Source organism: Drosophila sulfurigaster, chromosome 2L (genome assembly GCF_023558435.1).
Source record: "Drosophila sulfurigaster albostrigata strain 15112-1811.04 chromosome 2L, ASM2355843v2, whole genome shotgun sequence".
Lineage (NCBI taxonomy): Eukaryota > Metazoa > Arthropoda > Insecta > Diptera > Drosophilidae > Drosophila > Drosophila sulfurigaster.
Window position 1 is genome coordinate 2,318,095 of NC_084881.1, and position 21,594 is coordinate 2,339,688.

Below are 21,594 nucleotides of genomic sequence, written 5' to 3' on the forward strand. Positions count from 1 at the left end.
CAAACATTTTTCGTTGTCACAAAGTTTAGAATAATTAATCTTAATCACATTTGTAATAAAGGGTAATTCTGTAAATATGTTGGTTTCATTAGGATTTAAACATTCATAATACGAATAGTATATGATTTTCGCTTTGCAAATTATGCAAACCAAACTCTTAAATCTTTTGACAGCCAATCCAATTTGTCAAGTTTTTACTCGCCACACACATAGCGATGACGTCCTAGGGAACGAGAATAACGAGAAAGATATAGTATGTTCAGGCGCACACAGTAATAAAACAGTTACCGGTAGTATTACTTAATATGAGTAAACTGTATGGCATCAACTATTATGCATTGCATGTTATCTCCTACTATCACAACTACTGCTCTATCTTCTGCTTGCAGTAGCCTAATGTTGCCTATCTTGCTCCATCCCACTCCCACTCCCCTACTCAAAGTACTTCATCAAAGTTACCAGGGCGCCAGGTCGTGACTGTAACAATTTATCATTTAAGCATGACGCACGCACATAGCACACACACGCACATTGCACACACACGCACTCGCACACACTTACACGTTCAAATGCAATGGCAATCGCACTGCAATACCACAGGCGAAGGCATTTAACATGCAATTTATGTTTGCCACAAGATCTATTACAGGAAATTCACATATGCCGAGCAAGCAATGAAACGTCGATGCGCTACGACCACGCCCACCGCATGCGGGCATGTGAACAAAACTTGATTATTTCATGTGGTTTGAGGGCTGTGGTAATTTACCTTAAGACAAATCAATTCTATTAAATATTTCTATCTGGAGACATAAAACACAACGTTACACCACCATAGTCTCACCTAGATTCCTGAAAAGAATCGTTCTAACAACTTTGGCCAAATATCCAATCAAGAAAAACTTATATATGATATAAAAAAAAAAATTAATTTTTGCATACAGTCCCATTAAAAATATCTGAAGCTGAGTTCAACCACCGCTTTGAGATGAAAAATATTCCTTTAAAATCGAAAAATTATGAAACTTAGAATTTTGTGTTTTGTTTCTAAAACAAGTGTTCCAATAAGAAAGTGAGGACCTCAAGATGCTCTGAGTTAGTAAAGACTAAAAAAACATTTAAAAGTGTGATTATTTATACATAGGTAATCTAAGATTGAGATCTTATCTTAGAAATGCATCTTTCGCGCGTTGCATTGCGTGCATTTGAAAATAAATAAAAGTGATCCTCTAAACTATGGAGTTATCTTAAAGATAAGAAACTTTGGTTAGCTATATAGGTTCAGGATTTCAAGTAATAAACCTCAGTTCATTCACCCGGATTCAAAGTAGAATAAATATAATAAAAACAAGTAAGAAAGCTACAGTCGAGTGTACTCGACTGTGAGATACCCGCTACCCATTTTGAATAAAAGAAATATATTTTGCGATATTTTCTCAAAATATACCGAATATACTGCAAAAATACTAAAAATATACCAAATGGTATATTTGGTATACCGACATAGTAACGTATTCAAAATATACCATAGACGGCACAATATACCAGATTGTCACCCAAAGCAACTAAGACCCCCTAAAAGGTAGGCGTTTTTGCCCATACAAAAGTATTTCTTTAATAACTTCGACAATTTTTATCTGATCGCAACCAAATTTTACCCATAGGGTAGAAGGGTATTATAACATTGTGCCGATAGGAAATGTATGTAACAGATAGAAGGAGGCATCTCCGACCCTATAAAATATATATATTCTTGATCAGCGTCAACAGCCGAGACGATCTAGCCATGCCCGTCTGTCCGTCTGTGTGTCTCTCCGTCTGTCCATATGAACACCTAGATCTCAGAGACTATAAGAGATAGAGCTATATTTTTTTTCGACAGCATTTGTTATGTTTGCACGCAGATCACGTTTGTTTCAAATTTAATAATAAGTAAGAAAGCTACAGTCAAGTGTGCTCGACTGTGAGATACCCGCTACCCATTTTGAATATAAGCAAAATATTGCGGTATTATTCTCAAAATATACCAAAGTACTATTAAATACTAAAATTATGCAAAACAGTATATTTGATATAAATGTTTCCGATTCTTAAATGTCGGACTAATATGAGGTTCATCAACTTAACGTGTTCGCCCGATTATTGAATATGAGTTTTATAGACGTTGTCCCCAATATAAGGTTCACTAACTTTCATTCCTATCGTAGTAGTCTCCAATTTATAAATATCCCCTCTCTTGAAGTAATGGTTTTACTCAAATTGACTAGCCAAATTAACATACTAGACATTTTTTACCACCTTGTTCCACCTTGTAATGAAGATTATGCCCCACTCAATCCTTTCCGTATTTTTTTTTACTAATATATTAATATTTATCCAACCGCAAGTAGCACGTCATCTATGTATGTCTTCTTTACTCAATTTGTCTAACTTATATCTAGATAATAGATATTAGATATGTGTTCGTGATCTTAATGCACGCTGTGTGGTGCGCCCCTCTGTTTGGTGGGCGTTGAGCTGTATGTATTGTACAACATCGTGGGTCCGCCAGTCAATCACACAAAAGTTTTACATTATTGAATTGATTCTGCTGCTTTGGATTTACTTAAGTTGTCCTTTGGATGGATCTGTTAAAACCAAACATATAACTTGATGTATCAGATAGTCTTTTTGAATTCTGAACAAATAATGCACAAAACTTTGTGAAATACAAGTATTTATGTAGACAGGTCTTCATACAGTAGCAAGGTTCATAATATTATAATTATTTGCACAAAGATAAACTTATTGTACAGTGCACACGCTGACAAGATTATCTACACGATTTGCCCAGTACACTATACATACGTCCTTGAGATTGTGGAAGAACTTCATGAGTCTATTAAACGTTCGAACAGAGAAGTTCCCAGCACGACGTAACTATACAACAAACTACAAGGGCTGTCAAGTTTACAAGCTGAAACTTGCTTACCCTTTCACGTTTTAAAACCTTAAAACATTATACCTAAAGTCTTCTTTTCAGCAGCAGCCACGCTTTGATATCAGGTCTGGGAAGCCGTGCAACAACTGGAAAAACAGTCATCACCAAAATGAAACTAATAAACGGAACATACAGCAAAGAATGATGAAAATGTCCTATTAAAACAGCTTGTTTCATAAAAACAGTCAAACTAATCTATTTCTGACAAACTTTAGCTACCTCGATAAATTAACAATAATCATATCGTCGTCATGCTCGCGGAGAAGCACATCTCACAAAGCCCTTCGAAAAAAGCGGACGAATAGCTCACTAAAACATCGGATTGCTGATAAAAAATCACATCAGAAACTCCGTTTTCAAAGCTTTTTACCGCTTTCCAGGAAGATAACAAAGTAAACAATCTGAATTCTATATCGGAATATTCAATCTATCAGACATATAATATACGAACACAGGGGACTTTTTTCCTATCAAACATAAACAAATACAAGGTTTTGCAGCCGTTCTTGTCTTCTGCACTAATACATTTATGGTGCTTTGGCTTCTTTCATTGTTCAAATCTATGATACCTACGTACACATTTTATTTTTTATTGCACATTTAGTATATTCATGTATATTATACAGCCTTAAAACAATTGATGACCATATTGGCTTATTGAATGCAAGATTTGGCAAACAATCAACTAACTAGATATCTTATTTCTGATAACTTTAATTACTAATAGTACACCCAACATCACGCACAACTTGCATAAAGAACAACAACAACGAGTGTATGAACATCAATGTCACTTGGCAATGAAATGAATATTACCAAAGAAGAGTTTTAAAACTCTGCAGAGAGAAGGCCGAGGGGGTGTGTTGCACCCCAAAATCAGCTCTCAATATAATGCGGCGGATGCTTTTGTGAAATCCTTACGTCTAACTTTTTAATACAAAAACTTTCGCAAAGTTTAGTATAAAAGCAACAAAAATAGCAAACACACAAACAAAAGCAATTGCAACAGTCACTTGGAGGACTTGTTGTAGATAGGCGACAACCACAACTACAGCATAGAGACCAGGTCGAAACCTAAGTCCACGCCTCTCCCTACTTTCTGCTCAGCTCCATCAACTGCTGCTAAATTAGCTCTCTCTCTCTGGCTCAAGCTCTGTCTTTGGCTTCATCTGTAACGCAGATTTCAGTTTCAGTTGCTCACCCCGAGTGTTTAAAGCCACTTCAGAGTCCTGAAAAGTAAAGCTTACTTGTTTACATTCTATAACGAGTTATGAAAATTAAAAGTTTAAGCGAGCCATAAACAAGTGTGCCAACAAACACACATATTTATGTATATATAGATAGATATGTACATAGACACCGCAAGAAATGCAACCACATGCCACACACTTAAGTGTCTTATTTAAACAAACCCTACGCATGGGAAACTCGAAATTAGGACAGCAGTGTTATTTACATAGCCAACAATCGTTTATTTTTGGTCTTCCTTTAAACCATATATACATTTGTCCAGCTTCAGAAAACTGTAAGTGATTGCAATTTGTTGTCGGAGAACACTGGAATGACGTAAAACGCACTCAAAGAGGATCAGAGATGGATGGTGTGATTGTATGAACCTGGTGATGTTGTTCTGGTCTTAGGTACAACCAGGCATAACTTCTACGATTAGGAATTCCTTTAATGACATTTTTATCTTCGTCTTTGTTCTCAAAAACTAGATTTTTCTTTACAAACACTTTTGCTTTTGAGCAACCGAGGTTATTTGTATTACACTTATTTTTTTAATCTCACTCATTCATACATATAATATATTCCTCCGACTTCCGATTTATCTTTATACCAGAAGTACCTGAATGGAATTCACCAAGGACCTTATTGAGAATATTGAGAATATACATATATTGAGAATTTTTTCCTCTCTTTAGCTCTAGCTATTTAGCGATCGAGTTTGTTGTTTTCCCAAATGAATCCAACTTCTTAAACCTCCTTGCTTCTGTAAGCAACTCACTAAGTCTAGACTTCACAAACCACTTAACAGATCTTCACATTCTTTAAGAACATTCTCGGTCGGTTTTTTATCGATCTTAATGCTACTTAAATCGCTGTTATGTTAACTTTTACTTTCACTCATATGGTAGAAAACAGTTTTTGCTAGCTCTACAGCATAAGTAGAAATAACACTTTTAGCATATAAACTAAGTTGTAAATTTTTGCACCATGAAAATTTTTGAGCATTACTCGGTTTTTGGTTTTTGGTCTAATAATATGGGCGTTAAACTCGTAATAATTTGTATATAGTAACATAATATATACATAAATACCATAACACATTACTCATATCTAAAGAAAGCGTCAAGAATAAAAGAGACTACGAACTAACGCATACGAAACAGAGGATCATAACCAGCTTCGTATTTATTGCTTCGATTGCTTTCGTCATGCTTCGAGAAATATTATTTGATCAATTCGAATTTTCTTCGTGTTATGTTGTTTAGTATGTAATTTTCCATATTTGGTTAACGAAAAATTTACATATGTAAAGAAGGAGGTAGCAGGTATCTCACAATCAAGCTCACTCTGCAATATTGATAGCTTGATAATGGTGGAATAATGGTTTGGAATTTTTGCATCCATGAATATTTATGAATAGTGAAAAGAAGAACTGCTGATTACGCAGTTTTATCAATAATGCAACATTAATTCTAAAAACGGGGTCGAATTTTCGCTAATATTTTGGTATACGAGTATAACATAATATTTATGGGAAAAAGTGCAATATTGATCGCAATGAGCTGATGGACAGCGGCATAAGACAATATTTAACAAAAATCCCAAAGATTAAAATGACCACAGAAAAAAAAGCAGTATTATTTTTTAAGTATACCAAATGAATATACCGAAAAAATACTTAACTTACCGGAAACAAAAATTACCAAATTGTCTTCCGAAATAACTAGGAACCCACCGTGGCAGCCGTTTTTGCCATATAAAACTGTTTCTTAAGTAACCTACAAAAAACTGTGAGATACCCGCTACCCATTTTGAATAAAAGCAAAATATTGCGGTAATAAATAATCTTAAAATATTAAAAAAAAATATGCATGTATTCTCGATCGGGATTTGAACTCGAGCACCACCGACCGGGTGGTTAAAAAAAAAAAAAGTTTGTACCCCGACCCGGCTAGTCGAACCCGAGCACCACAACAAGCTCGGTGTGCACTCTACCACTAGAGCTATCGCATTGCTTATGAACCCTCTATGCGTACAGATACTAATATAGGCGAGCATTATAGGCTTATACACATACATACAATACATACATAGCAGGCGTTTTTGCTCATACGAAAGTATTTCTTTAGCATCCACAATTTTTATTTATAATTATTGTAAATACGATTTAAAAAAAAAAACAAGTAAGAAAGCTACAGTCGAGTGTACTCGACTGTGAGATACCCGCTACCCATTTTGAATAAAATAAATATATTTTGCGGTATTTTCTCAAAATATACCAAATATACTGCACAAATACTCCAAAATTAACCGAATGGTATATTTGGTATATCGACATAGTGTCGTATTAAAAAATATACGATAGACGGCACAATATACCAGATTGTCATCCAAAGCAACTAAAAAAAAGTAGGCGTTTTTACCCATACAAAAGTATTTTTTTAATAACTTCGACAATTTTCATCTGATCGCACCCAAATTTTCAAGAATCATAACTACTACAGTTACCATTGTACGCTTGTTATTCGATTTTTTTGATTTGCGGGGGCGGAAGTGGACATGGCAAAAATTTGAAACAAACTTGATCTGCGTGCAAACATAACAAATGCTGTCGAAAAAAATGTTTAGCTCTATCTCTCATAGTTTCTGAGATGTAGGTGTTCACATGGACAGACTTACATGTATAAATCGTCTCTGCTGTTGATGCTGATTAAGAATATATATACTTTATAGGGTCGGAAATGCCGCCTTATGCCTGTTACATACATTTCCTGCCGGCACAAAGTTATTATGCCCTGTGGTTCTGAGCACTAGTTCGTTGCTGGTGAAATAAGCACTTACCAGGGTACCGGGTATAAAGAGGCGTTTGTATATTGTCAAGTAAAATATACTACTATTTAGTGTTGAAATATTTCCTCCTATTCTTTTAATATTAGTTCAAAAGCTTCGCAAAAATACATACATAAATATTTTATGTACCTCGTTAGTTGTATTAATAAATTTTGAATTTTTTGAAGATGAAGCTTGTTCTTTTTTTTTAATCCCATTGGAAATTGGGTGATGCAGCTTATGCATACATCTGTATCATTAATTTAATAATTAAACTACAAGCAAATTTGTCTTTAAAACTTGATTATAGTTTCTGTAAAAATTCGTGAAATCTCTTTACAGATACAAAACAGTGCTAGAAAAAGCTACATTTCTTCAGTAGGTGCATCCACAGGTTCCTTATACCGCTAGACAACGTCCAAGTTGATGCCTCCCAGGTACCGTTGACACGCCTTACTGCAACTAATTAGAGTAGCGAACCGACGGGAGCCCACTTTAGCAACGGTGATACTCATAGTGACATACATACATGTACAGTGGATCGCAGCTTATTTCGTGCAGTCGCAAACTAAAAGTTTAAATCTCCACAGCTTCTAAACGATCAAAGATATTTCAAAAATGTAAATGAAGGTTGGTACAGCAGAGTTTGTAGATTTGAAATTAATAAGAAAAATTTTCTTAATTACAAAAGTAAAACATTGACATAAAAAAAAATTTTTTTGGGTTTTTTTATGCCGCAGCTTATTTCGTGCACTTCAAGAATGTTTATTTCGAAATTCCAAAAATTAACCTAATATTTTGTGTTGCCTCCTCTCTACTTTAGGACAGCATTCAGACGCTCTTCCATTGAGGGCACCTATTTTTTGGTCGTTTCTGTCTGTATAAAATGACTGCACGAAATAAGCTGCAGCATAAAAAAAGCTCAAACAAATTTTTTTTTATCTCAATGTTTTACTTTTGTAATTAAGAAAATTTTTCTTTTTAATTTCAAATCAACAAACTCAGCTATACCAACCTTCATTTACATTTTTGAAATATCTTTGATGGTTTAGAAGCAGTGGAGGTTTAAACTTTTAGTTTGCGACTGCACGAAATAAGCTGCGATCCACTGTATATGATACCTCACACGATGTTGTTGTCCTAACGGACGGTTCAGTATTTCGCGTGATGCCTGTCATCTCCCTTCTACTTTAAACTATCATTTGTATTTCCTGCACATTAATAAGAAGCATGCACTTGTTAGTTGTAAGTAGGCTTTTTGCTTTCACAGCAACATTCATTTCCCTGCTCTCTAAATTTATTGTCTATGTGTAAAACGTTGCCTTTCCATCTCCGATGCGCTAGGCTTCTCCAAAGGTCCTGTGCTTTAATTACTTAAAGCACCCTATTAAAAAATATAAATTAATAAATTAAATAAAACCCGTTTAGCATTCTAAACCCATTTTTAAAGATAAGCTCTTTTTCCTTTTTTTAAACACGCCATACCCATATGGTAAAAGAATTTTACAACTTTGTGCCTGCAGGAAATGTATGTAACATGCAGAGTGAATAATCTTCGACCCCATAAACTATGTATATTTGTATGTAGTAGGTTGCGTTCATTAAAAATATGTCATTTAAGAAATATGTACTTATGTATGTATGGCAAAAACGCAACTACAACAATCGGGTCTTTGTTGTTTTGGCTGACATCTGGTATATTTGGTACTCTTTGTAGAGTATGGTTTTATTAAAAATTAACGCTCAGCTTATTTCATTTGTTAATTAATGTTAAGTTCTAGGGTTAGACGCGTTGTTCTAAGTGACAAAGAACATTTCTAATAAAATTTGTCACTGCACTTTATTTGCAAAAATATGCTAAGAGCACTACAATAATCACAAAATATAATGATAGAACACTTAATTTGGTTATAATTATGAACCTTTATTTTTGTAGAAAGTTTAATTAAAACCCAAAATTTGAATATAACATATGTATGTATGTAGCTACGTCAGCCACTCACACCCTCCACTCTTTGGAGCCTCATAATTTCGGTGATGTGCAAAGCTTGTTGAAGTGCTAGATTTTCAATGTACGGATTGTTTCCAAATGCTTGTCAAATTTCTTGGAAACAATCATTTCGATGCAAATGGCATATGGGTAATTATCTGACGGATGTCGCGTGCGACCATCTTTTCAGTGAACAAAAACAACATAACCAGAAACAATTTTAAAAATAAGAAAAGTTTATTTTTATAGCTCTACAAAAGTACTTTAGTTACAGCTAGGAATGGTTTTCGAATTTTCTTTCTGTTTTGTTTTCTGATAATTGCAAAAATTAACAAATTCGTACGCAAAACCAAAAAATATTCGAATTTATATATTTTATCGTAAAACGGAACAAGTTCCTAAAATCAATCTTAGCTCTTAAAATAGTGCTAATCCAAAGTTTTAAGAATAACCTCCACTTATTTTTAAAATTGTTTTAGTTTATTTTTTTTAACTGTAAAGGTGGTCGCACGCGACATTTACCAGAGAATTACGCATATTCCGTGTATCGGTCAGCGATGTCGGCAGCTGCAGGTCTGACAAACGCGATTTATTTCCCACATTTTCTTTACCATTGCCAGCAATGTAAAATAGGACGAGTATAAATTTAATATGTTGTTTATTTATCCGAACCTTATAATATTGCAGTGAATGACAATTTCGAATGAATGGATAAAGGAGAGCTGCGAAAAACCAAAATCAACAATAATACTACAGTTTTTCTTGCATTAGAGTATGGAATTCGTTTTTAACGAATCGATTAATTATCGCCTCTTTCAGAATTAAATTCATCAATGAAAAAAAGGGAAGATCAGCGAAAAGTAAAAAAGCAATTTAACTGCAAATGTTGTTGTCTTTTTATACTAAATACATATGCTTCAAAATCAATCATTCAACGTAAATTGCTTTGCCATTTATACACATGTTTGAGAAATTCTTTTTTTTTAAACATATCTTCAACTTTTAACTTTGTACATTCAAGTACACTCTACGCAGACTTTTGCGAAAAAATATTGTAAAATTTTAATTCAAAAAATTGTTTTAATATAATTGTATTAACGGACTTGATTAAAACAATATACATATAATAGTACACTAAACATGAGTATGAAAATGTATAATCTGATTTTACATTGACAATATACATATAAATTTACAACACAAAAAATATTATAGTGCAGAAAACGCTGCTAAGATAAGACTTCGCTCATTGTAGGAATATTTAAATATTCAAAAACATTGTTTTCAATCATCATTGATGATATGTACATAAAGTTGATAGTTCATAACTTTTGGTATGCATGCGCATATCCAATTTATAAACTAATAACTGTCTGGAACAGTACATACCATATCCATTCATGTAGATAAGTTAAGCTTTTTACATTAACTGTAGAAAATATTGAAAATATGTAAATGTCAGGGTGTCCTGTAATTGAATTGTCACATCAAAATGTTCTTCTTTGATTCCAGTTGCAATTTATTGCATGCAGAAACACATTTCATTAGAAACACCCATTACTGGCCAAGGTCCATTTCTACCTAATCCTCGGAATACTCCACCCGCTGGGCTAGCTTTCAGTTCCACGGCTTTAAGGGCGGTCTGCCCAAAACCAATCTCTTAATTTGTTTACAAGATTTGTTCGATCTCCTCATATTGCTCTATGCGCCTAGCTGTGCAGTAGTTTTACTACACTTCTGAAACCCTCAAAAATATGTAAAAAGGTAAAAACTTGGCGTAAAGATATTTACAAAATTGCCAATGGTAAAACAGGCTATCTCAGAGCCATACACAGATTTGGGATTTATTTGTTACTTTGCATATTTTCACCCCGAAAAATTTCCAGCTGAACACAAGTACATCTCTTTATGAAAACCCACGCATATGTTAAATACCTACATCTGCTAAGTATATAAAATATTTATATACGAGTATATCAAGCTTGCACTTTGTCAGAATAATTTTAGCAATGCGCTACTTGGATAGGACTCTTCATTTTTGCAATCACCACTGTTTACCAGTTCAGGTTTAGCTCTTATGCCAGTAAAAGAAATACCATATATAATATACCGCAAAAATACTAAAAGTATACCAAATTGATTATTCGGTATATTTATGCAGTGTATTTAAAACATACGATAGAATGAGAAATATACCAGATTGCCAGCCAAAGCAATTAAGAACAACCAAGGAATCACAAAAACTATAGTTGTATAAACAAAAATTCGCGACTCTACCTTTTAAAATACGCTTGTTATTCGAGTTTTGTAAATTTGCGAGGGCGGAAGTGAGCAGGCAAAAATTTGAAACAAAGTTGATCTTCTTGAAAACATAACAAGTGCTTTTGAAACAAGTAAGAAAGCTACAGTCGAGTGTACTCGACTGTGAGATACCCCGCTACCCATTTTGAATAAAAGAAATATATTTTGCGGTATTGTTCTCGAAATATACCGAATATAGTACGAAAATACTAAAAATGGTATATTTGGTATATGCATTCAAAATATATCATAGACGGCACAATATACCAGATTGTCAGCCAAAGCAACTAAGACCCCTAGTAAGTAGGCGTTTTTTGCCCATACAAAAGTATTTCTTTAATAACTTCGACAATTTTTATCTGATCGCAACCAAATTTTTAGGAATCTAACTACGAGGGTTGCTATTTATATTTCTGGCCTAATAATGAAAATGTGAATATTTATAATTATTTATTGTTTTTCACAGTATTCTCCAGCAAGATTTATACATTTTTGAATGCGCTCAAACCAATTGTCGAAGCACTTTTTCCACTCTGATTGAGGCACCTCGAAAACATGGTTTTTGAACGCTTCAACAGTATCTTCTGACATCAAAAATCGATGACTACGCCTTTTTTCCTTGATGTGCGGGAATAAAAAGAAGTCACTGGGTGCCAAGTCAGGGCTGTACGGCGGATTATCCATAAATTCTAATTTTTTAACGGAAAAAAGGAGTTCGCGTTGTCATGGTGCAGAATGATCCATCTTTTCTTGTTCGTTTTTCGAATTTCTAAAAGGACTTCAGGCTAACAAATTCTGATGTACCACTCAGAATTGACCGTCCTACATTGCTCAAGCGAAACAGTCACCACATGACCAGTTTTACCGAAGAAACAGGCGACCATTTGTTTCATAGTGCTTCTTCCACGAACAACTTTCGTCACCTGTGGCGATCTTATAAATGTCTTTTGAAACACAGCGAATGTATTTTTCAAAATTTCTTTGAACCAATCCACACAAGCCTTTTTTGAGCAATTGTCAAATTGTGCGGGATCCAACGAGAACAATCCTTTTTTACGACCAGGTGTTTATGCAATATCGAATGTATTCTGGTAGAAGAAATGTCCAAGGATGTCTCTATCTCACGATATGTCACATGACCAGAGTTGCCAATGCAAATTTATACATTTCCCCAAAAATCGGGATAAAATTCCCCAAATTTGGGGACAAAAATCCGCTGATTCCACACAAATTCCCCACATAGGTTTTTTAAATGAAACAATTAAAAGTTGAGTATAACTCATATTAGTATTCTTAATTAATTAAAATAAAAACTCAAACAGTTAACATTCATATTCTTTTCCACATTTTTGTGGATAGCATTTTGTTTGACGGGTTGAACTTGACGCTGCCGCCTAGTTTTTTTATTCCTTCTCTTGCAGCCATAAATCGTTATATCGTTACTTCGCGACAGAAATAACATAAATTTATCGAACTCAGCTACGAAAATGACGAAGACAGCGCGCATAACATGTAGGCGTTTAAGAAAGAGAAAAACGGGAATCTAGAGATGTGCCATACATAATATTTTTAAAAAAGGTCGATGTCGTGTCGATAATGAATGATGAAATATTTATCGACGAGAATAAGATGTCAAAAAATGTAAAAATCCCTGCATTTTCCCCACATAATGCCAATCCCCAATAACTCCCTAATCAACTTAAAATTCACTTTGGGGAATTCCCCACAAATTGGCAACGCTGCACATGACGATCCTGCATTTTCAGTTCACGCACGGTATCAATGTTTTCTGGCACAATGACTGTTTTTTGGACGACCTTCACGATCTTCGAGCGAGCATCGGCCACGATAGAATTCACTAAACCAGTTTTTCATAGGGCTATAAGATGGCGCTTCATCGCCATACAAAGATTTAAGTTCGTCGGTCACTTTTGTCGTGATAATCCTCGTCGAAAGATGTTAAAAATTATTGCTCTAAAGTCTTCACGAGTTAATTCCATTTTTCCGAGGTAAGTTTTTGATTAATCGTTTATCGATATCAAACGTGGTCGCACATGAAAAAGTTGTATGGAGGTTTTATCGATAAAAGACCAAACTTTTTTTAGGAAATAGCCAATTGGTCCTAATATGGCTAGAAGTGACATAGGCCAGAAACTTAAATAGCAACCCTCGTATTATAGTAGTTATTGTATATGCAATTCTAGCTTTAAAATTACGCTTGTTATTCGATTTTTTTGATTTTCGGGGGCGGAAGTGGGTGTGGCAAAAATTTAAAACAAACTTGATCTGCGTGCAAACATAACAAATGCTATCGAAAAAAATTGTAGCTCTATCTCTTATAGTCTCTGAGATCTAGGTGTTCATACGGACAGACGGACATGGCTAGATCGTCTCGGCTGTTGACGCTGATCAAGAATATACATATATACTTTATAGGGTCGGAGATGCCTCCTTCTACCTGTTACATACATTTCCTGTCGGCACAAAGTTATAATACCCTTCTACCCTATGGGTAGCGGGTATAAAAATACCGCACAATAAATGGCGACTCGAATTTTTCAGCGTTAAGACCCGAGACGTAATATCCATGTCCGTGTGTCTGTTTGAAGACTGAATCATTTTTTACATTTTCAGGCAGATTTAGTTTGCTTTAGATATTTCCCAAGCTGACTTTCGCCCACACAAGTCGAAAAAATTGAATAGCAACAGTAATTTGTAAGCTAATTCCCTTCTTTATGATTCCTAATTCCTATATTGATGTACCAAATGTAGCACTCGGCACATTTAAGTATTTTTTCAGTATATTTATTTTGTATATTTTAGGAATAACACCTCATTGTTTTGCTATTATTGAAAATAAGTAGCGGGTATCTGACTACCGACCACACTACACTATAGCCTTCTTACTTGTTTTAAATTTCCACACCGTCATCTATGTAGATACGCTGTGGAAGGTATACTCGTACAGTCAAACAGTCAAGCAAACAAGTAGACAAGTCGTCGGCCGGACTGACAAAAAGAAGAGAGATAAACATTCTATGTTCTTTTCTATCAGCCTTTATATTTTGCTTTGTGTTTACATAAAAGTGAAGTGAGGCAGATTGTGCACGAGTGCGTTAATCAGCGCTTCTGGGCAAGGACACAGGCCATAAAGACCTGAATGCCGTCGTGAGACCATGGATACGAGGGACAGAGAGTGTTTTAAATCAACTTCAGCCAGCAACTTTATGTTGAATTTTTCTCTTCTGTTGGTCAGGTTTCTGACAAAACAGATTAAAAAGATTGCAGACTGCGAAAATCAAAAAAATGAACGTGCGGTAATTTACATACCTATTTTTTCCTCCCACTCTCGAACCACCGGGGGTTGTCTTACGAATTTATTGTGCACATGTTTTATACTACCGTCAGTTATACACTTTTCCCTTCTACAATATAGTATATACCTACAAATATATATTTACAGCATATATATACATACATATACTTTTGAGTTTAGGATTACAAGGAATTTCCGGGGATTCCGTTATAATTGAATTTCTTTCGGCTGTTTGTTGCTTCTTCTCATTGTTTTTCGGTTGTAGCTGCTTTACATATTTTGTATTTCCTAATTGTAGCCGCTTTCCACTGCCCCTGCCAGATTATTTAAATGGCCTCTGGACAACACTCGCTTTTTTTTTTTCAAGAATTTAACATATTTTGTTGTTTTGATTGTTAGGTGATTATTTTAAGCGAATAATAAAGGAAACTCGTAAGTAGTATTACGGTATAATTAAAATTTCCAACTTAGGTTAGAACTCAATTAAATTAACTTTAAACTGTAAAGGTACACTTAAAGAAAAAGATGTGGACAAATTATCGGTATTTAACGGCATTCTTTACCAGAGATGCAAATTTGTTCTTCAGATAATAATTATGTATAAAAGTTATTTTAGCGGGTGTCTAGAGTCTAGATTGTGAAACACTCGCTACCAATTTTGAACAAAAGTGAAACAGTATACTATAGAGTTTAAAATATTCCACATTGTCAGCTAAAGCAACTAAGAACCAGCGTTTTTCCAATACAAAAGTATTTCTTCTTTCTTTGAAGTCATAAATATCTTATTGTATGCTTCGAAAATTGCGCTTGCAATTCGATTCTTGTCAATTTATGGTTCGGAAGTGTGAAAAAATGTGAAACAAACATGATCTGAGTGTAAACATAACAAGTGACTTTTAAGCGTTCCTTTGATAAAAAATCATCACATAACGGTGCGAAAATGATACGCTAAACAAATAATCGATTTTTAGCCTATGCATGCCAAATTTTAGTTTGTTACCGTTAGCTTTCACTCTCTGTTGGTAAGAATGCATGTAGACAATTACATACTTTCATGCTGTTGAGCACGAGCAAATCAAAAACCAATTAAATTTAACTATGTATTTGATATTTAAGAATTATTAAAAAATTAGGTTTAATAAAAATTTATTTAAAAACATGGACAAGAAGGCTGAAATAAGTTTGGCTGTCAGGCCTTTAATGGCAGCAAAGTTCAACGCTGGAATAAAAGTAAAAAAAAATCTCAAATGAGTTCAAGGTGATGCGTCAAACTGTACATTATCAAATTAAGAAGTTCAAAAACATAATGACGTAAAGAACTTGAGGAGAACAGGCCCTTAGCGCAAAACTACGATCAATGAAGACAGACTCCTTTTGCGAGAATTTAAAATAATATATTTTTCCAAAACCTCAATCCTCCTTTTGTACAACATCAAAAAATAAAGGCTTTGTAAGATTACCTAAAGGGCAAGGACAGAAAACAGGGCCTTTTTGCGAAAAAGTGAGTCATGGAGAAAGCTATTTCAATGCGTTGATTTGATTTTTCAATGAAGATTTGAAGGTCCCAAACAATAATGCCTTTTCTGCCGGTGATAGGCTCATTTATTCTGCTTCAGGATAATGCCCCTGCCACAAAGCCCGGATGAAAGTCTGGTTACTTTGGTGGATTCAGTGCCAAGACGCTTGCAAAAAGTTATTGATGCCAAAGAAGAATAGGTACATATTTTACATATAAAATCATAGCTTTTTGTTTCTCTTTGGACTATAAACTTATTTTTCGGTTTTGCGTTTGTAGGGCTGCGAGGATCTGACCCGAATCTTGGACTTCCGGGTCAGCCGATCCCACTTCTGATGTCGGAAATTTATTTAATGTACGATCCATAATTTTCTTATTATAGCAAGGTCTGTTCGCTTCCTCGACGCTTCACCAATATTTATTTCATCATGCCCCGAAATTCATCAGGATCATCGGCGTCTCTTTCTATCTCGTCAATCGTATCGCGTTCTACGACCAGACCTCACTCAGCAACAGAGTGTACTTTTCTCTCTCTCTCTCGATCTCTCTCCATCTCTGTCTCTGCCACTATGCTTATTGAATCAGTGCGTTTGCAAAAAAAAAAGTACCGCAATATTTGCTAACTGTGTCTCGCCCTTATTCTTGTAGTTATTGTCTACGACATATAGTATATACATACCCATCAGTACGGCGGTACGGCTGGACGGCAATTGGGTAGTCCCGACTTACTACTTCGTGGTAGATTTGTGCGATTTCTGCAGAAGGTGACTGGCTCGTACCACTTGATAAACGAATACAGGCTCAAATTTATTCATGATCATTGCATTAATTTGTAAACCGCACCAAGGATCGAACGATGTGAAATTTGATAACGAATAGATAAATAACCATAATTTTTTTGTAAGCGAAATAAAAATAGACGCGTAGAACCAAACACTCGATTCGACAGTTGGTATATGCGAGACTAGATCTATTGATAATAATATATTAATTATAGATCAGTTTTTACGTTACTTAACTCTTAACTTTTTTTTTTTTAAAGGACGTTTTAATAGTAGACAACATAAAAATAGTAAAGCCATTAAACTGACTATTGTTAATAATGTGTTTTAAATGATTTATAGAAAACAATCTTGCTGGTCTCAAATTAAATATTAAATCAAATTAATCAAAAAATGTAATAAATATTATATTTTATAACTTCATAATGCCCCCAAGTTCTCTAGTGATTTCGGTTGTGACGTACTAGTACCTCGTTTTAAAGGGCAGTATGCAGTCTGCTGCCATTGTATTGGCAAACTATGTCTGTGTGAGTGTGTGAGAGAGAAAACATGTAGTTTTCTTGGAGAAACTCTTGTTATTTTTTTTGTAGCTCTGATTCGTGCTTTATTGCATTATAATTGAATCTTGAAGCGCACAACTAACGCAGGAAATGTTGGCTGACTGGTTGCCTTTCCCTTTCTGCTTCAGCGCCGTTGCCTAGTGGCAGTTTCTCTACTTTCCGCGCTTGTCTTCGCACTCCTGCTGCATTTAATGCCAATGATTTAAAAAGACAAAAAAGCAAATAAGATTTCTCTTTTCAAATAAACACGAAGTCAAAATACCCTAATATGAACCGTTTTAAAAGTACTCCTAAATCACAAAACTAAGTAAGTACAAGATTATTAACAGACGATTACATATTTTGAGATTTTGTGTATTAAAACATTTTATATACATAACATACATACAGAAGGTGTACGTATGTAAGCTATTTAATGCTGAGGATTAAACCATGTGCTACTTTGATTTTTTCAAACTCAGAGTGAATAGCGGAGGAAATATTCAAACTTTAACTTACGAAAGTACTACATGCATATACATACATACATATACGCTTTAATGAAACTATAATACACTCTACCATTACAAATATAAAGAGATGGGCAAAGTAATATTTACTTACTGGTAGCCACTCTATCTTCTAACCATCATCCATCTGAACTCCCTTTGGTTCATCATTGATAACAGCGTTCGCTATCCACCATTCGCCTCGTCACTTCACCGCTCATTTTACTCATTGCCAGCTAAATAAATGCAATAAAAATTGTTTTCCCATAGACGACGAGGACGGGCAAGCAAATGTTGTTGTATATGAGCTACATACATATATAAACGAGAAATTGTATTTTGCGAGTGCAGTAAGTTTTTGTAACACACAAACTACTGAAGTCCTCGATTGATAGTCCTTTTCTCTTAATCTTTCTATGGGTGTTTCACTTGCACGTCAACGTTATTCATGCCACTGTCACAGATAATCCGCTGCTAAGTTGGCTTCTCTTGACTTCGCTTGGGATTAGGTCTACGTTTTATATAGTATGGCATGATATTTTGCCGCTCGGTTCTTTGTGATCTTCTATTGCTTAGTCTCGGCAGCGCTTAACTTGGCTTATAAGCTGCCAATATTAAAATTATGACAAGTTTACGGCAAAAGCAACAGAAAAGAGAGCAAAATGCAATTCATGACAAGCTGATGTCTTGCGGTTTCACTTTATTGCCGCTAACCAAAGTGTTCCTCCTAGGAACAAGAAGTAAGAAAGCTACAATCAAGCCTGATTGACTGTGAGATACCCGCTACCCATTTTACGCTGTTATCTTTAAATATACCAAAAAGTTCACTAATATTCCTAAAGCTGTCTTTGATATATTGATTTACTATTTCATTTCAAATATAATATACCATAAATCACAATACTAATCGGCCACTAAGGGCCGACACAAACTGCCATTTTTTGCCACATACAAAGAGCGAACTTTTTATGCCGATCAAGGATATATGTATATACTTTAAGGAATGACAATTCCTGCCGGCACAAATTAATAATCATTTTAAAAACAATACGAAACAAAAACACTACGAAATTTAAATTTAAGGTTTACTTGAATAATATCAATTTGAATTCAGCACCAGTTTACCAGTACCTTTTAAGAAAACGAATAAATGAGAACAAACACGAAAGAAGTGAAGAAAGAAGCACCATAAATAGCTGCACAGCATTTGTGCCTTTCTAGTTGCCACATTTGAATAAAATATGAATAAAACCGAAATGCATTTAGTTGATAGTACGACGAACGAGGAGCAAATAGTCAATTTCGTAGAAGAAGGTGCTCATCAGTCCGTTAACTCCCTTTTCCCAACTTGCCGGTTTCTCACCTTTCATTTTTGCTAGCTCTTCACATACTCTCCTACAAATACGATAATATTTGCATTCAGTTGTCCCTTTATCCTGTTCGCAGTAGCTTTTTTATTTTGTCGTCAAAACGTCAGCGTCAGCCCCGCGACGTTGTCGACGTTCTGGTTGCCTTCGTCTGAGCTCGTTCCGGAGTAGCATTCGCTTGGCTTAATTTTGGCTAGGGAAAAAGTGCATAAAAATCTGCGGCGAATTTGCAATTTTATGTCGACTGTAGGCCAGTCACAGTCACAATTTTCACGTCGTCAAATACCGTTTGCAGTGCTGTGTGGCCTTTATTGAGGCCAGAACATGAATGTTTGGTCTTCGGTGTATGCTTTCTAAAGCGTCTTGACAACCAGTCAGGTTGCTATTTAGGAAGTAATTTTCGCGTTTTCGTCGCAGTTCCTTTTTTACCTTGAGTGTTATCGCTGTCTTTGTCTCTGACTGACTGCGGTTTCCTTTTGGGCAGGTTTTTCACGTTAGCTTTTATTTGATCTGAGACTACTCTCTTGCAGCTCTACCTCTCCATTTCTATAACATAGCTGCTTGACAAGCTGCTTTAATGCATTTTTTAAAAAGCCAAATGCGCAAATTGAATGCGCCTTGCCCGGCTTTTCTGCGGTGTCCTTCTAGATAGAGCACGTGCGCTCTCAAGCTGCCAAACAGGCAGTACACAGAGACCGGAAGCCAGACCAGCAGAGAAACACACGCCGCAGAACGACACGCAGGCATAATTTCTGCTGTTGCACTCAGACTTAATGAATATTTCAACAGTCATACTTGTCCATACATTAATACATAATACACTTGTTTTATTTACGTGCAAACGTACATATATATATAGGTAAGTATAAATGTTTTGCATTTATGTATCAGTGAACTGTGCAATTTAAACGCCAAATGCAATATACATAAATATACATAGGGTCTAATATTCTTCGTTTTAATTTTTTTCTTGTTACATGGTTGTTGAAACGCAGAGTGTTTCAAAAATTACTTTGTAAATAAGCAAACATTTAATCGAAAATTTTTAAGCTAATCTGCACTCCTCACTTATTTTAATGATCTCTTCAATTCGACAGGATTTTGACTTCATTCAGGGATTTTATTTTGATACCCGCTACCCATAGGGTATTATAACTTTGTGCCTGCAGAAAATGTAGGTAACGGCAAGAAGGACCCTATTAAGTATACATATATATATATATATATATATTCTTGATCTGCGTCAACTGCTGAGACGATATAGCCGCGAAATCCGTTTAAAACACTGGTTCTCAGAGACAATAAGAGATTTAATTTATCATATTTTTACAGATAAAGTTTGTTTGTTTTTGCCACGCAAACTTCCGGCCTTGCAAGTCGACTAAAATTTTGGTACATACAATAAATAGGTTTGTATACAAAAAGCGCCTACTACAATCGGGTCTTAGTTGCTTAAAAATTCTGATATATTTTCTACTCTAAGGTATATTTAAAACTAGTTGACCCGGCGAACTTTGTTCCGCCCTTATGACAGTAAATAAGCAGATTGTCTTTTTTTTTATTATTTCATTCATTATTATTTCTGTATTTTAGTACATAGGTTGCTCTTCACCTAAGTACCTTGTGATAGACGATATTTATTATTTATTTATTACCAGGCGTAAAAACAAACAATGCAGATGGTCTTCCGACCCGTGAACATGCCACGTATAATTGCGTAAATTGCATTGTTCATCAATTTTCTAACCACCAAACGCGTACCGTTGCAGTTTTGGTTGGTTTATATTTCGAAGCATGATTACTACGGAGCCAACCTTTAGGCGTAAATTGTGCGGTGGTAAGCAAGGCACATCCAAAGAGTTTAAAAATTCAATTGGATAGTTGGTGGCTTCATCTTCATTTGTGACGCAGTCAATAGATTTGAATGAATGCATTATCTTATTTTGAATTATGTAATTCAGGTTATCTACATCTTTATTCTTAACCGCTAAAATTGCTCGCTCATTTATTTTATTTTTTTTCATTATTTAATTTATTTTAATTTTTTTCCGTCTCCTGGCTCTAAGCTACCTCCCTACCAATTTTCAATTTTCTCAAATCTGTTTTGCCGTTCTTGATTTATAAGTGGTCTAACATAACACCACTTTCTTTTATATAATATATATAGATGAACTACTTTATCGAAATATAGCCTTTGACATATTTTCGTTTTTTTTTACGTATATTTATGGTATG